The 1,274-nt window shown below is 44.2% G+C and overlaps 1 non-coding gene across 1 annotated transcript; it reads left to right on the plus strand.

Moving 5' to 3' along the window:
• Positions 1–628: 628 nt before the first annotated feature.
• On the plus strand, positions 629–1,274 carry TGME49_458210 (the record flags this gene model as incomplete). Its single annotated transcript, XR_001974165.1, has 1 exon — positions 629–1,274. It is a non-coding gene; the product is annotated as an 18S ribosomal RNA (ribosomal RNA).

A 1,274-nucleotide genomic window follows, 5' to 3' on the forward strand; every position in this document is an offset into this window, starting at 1 on the left:
GGCAGCGGGGTCAAGGAACGGGCATTGTCTCCGTCGGTAAATCAAGGTGTTGTATGGTTATGACCTTCAAAAAAGTTGAAGAAGATCTCTTGTTCTCCTTCGGGGGTTTTGAGAGATTTGGAAGTTGTTTAAGTGTGCGACTGTTTGAAAACGCAACAAATTTTTGTTGTTTTTTTAAAGAGCGCACAAGGTTCGGGATTCGTCCACTTCGAAGTATCACGAAGAGCTTTTCAATTTGTTTATAAATAAACAGATTGAAATGCTGTTAAGTGCATACTGTAATAAGAGGTGGATGGGTTGATACCCCGAATGTGTCCAAGGTGGACAAGCTTTGTTGATTTGTAGCATCAACGACCATGATTCCTGATGAATCGATTCAGGATGAAGGCGTTGTTGTTTCAAATAGCTCAAGAGTATCATCAGAAACTGGTGTTGCTGTTAAGGCTCACCAGGCGACCAAAAAACGTCGCGTTTTGATGTAGAACCTTGAGTGAGGCAGGCTTACACTTCTGTTTATGCCATAAAACACGAAAGAGGCCGGAAAATAGACGGTTGATTGAGTGTTTTTTTGGTGTTTTCGAGGTGGTCTGTCTCAGGAACATATTAACCTGGTTGATCCTGCCAGTAGTCATATGCTTGTCTTAAAGATTAAGCCATGCATGTCTAAGTATAAGCTTTTATACGGCTAAACTGCGAATGGCTCATTAAAACAGTTATAGTTTATTTGATGGTCTTTACTACATGGATAACCGTGGTAATTCTATGGCTAATACATGCGCACATGCCTCTTCCCCTGGAAGGGCAGTGTTTATTAGATACAGAACCAACCCACCTTCCGGTGGTCCTCAGGCGATTCATAGTAACCGAACGGATCGCGTTGACTTCGGTCTGCGACGGATCATTCAAGTTTCTGACCTATCAGCTTTCGACGGTACTGTATTGGACTACCGTGGCAGTGACGGGTAACGGGGAATTAGGGTTCGATTCCGGAGAGGGAGCCTGAGAAACGGCTACCACATCTAAGGAAGGCAGCAGGCGCGCAAATTACCCAATCCTGATTCAGGGAGGTAGTGACAAGAAATAACAACACTGGAAATTTCATTTCTAGTGATTGGAATGATAGGAATCCAAACCCCTTTCAGAGTAACAATTGGAGGGCAAGTCTGGTGCCAGCAGCCGCGGTAATTCCAGCTCCAATAGCGTATATTAAAGTTGTTGCAGTTAAAAAGCTCGTAGTTGGATTTCTGCTGGAAGCAGCCAGTCCGCCCTCAGGG

This window comes from Toxoplasma gondii, assembly GCF_000006565.2.
Source record: "Toxoplasma gondii ME49 unplaced genomic scaffold asmbl.274, whole genome shotgun sequence".
Lineage (NCBI taxonomy): Eukaryota > Apicomplexa > Conoidasida > Eucoccidiorida > Sarcocystidae > Toxoplasma > Toxoplasma gondii.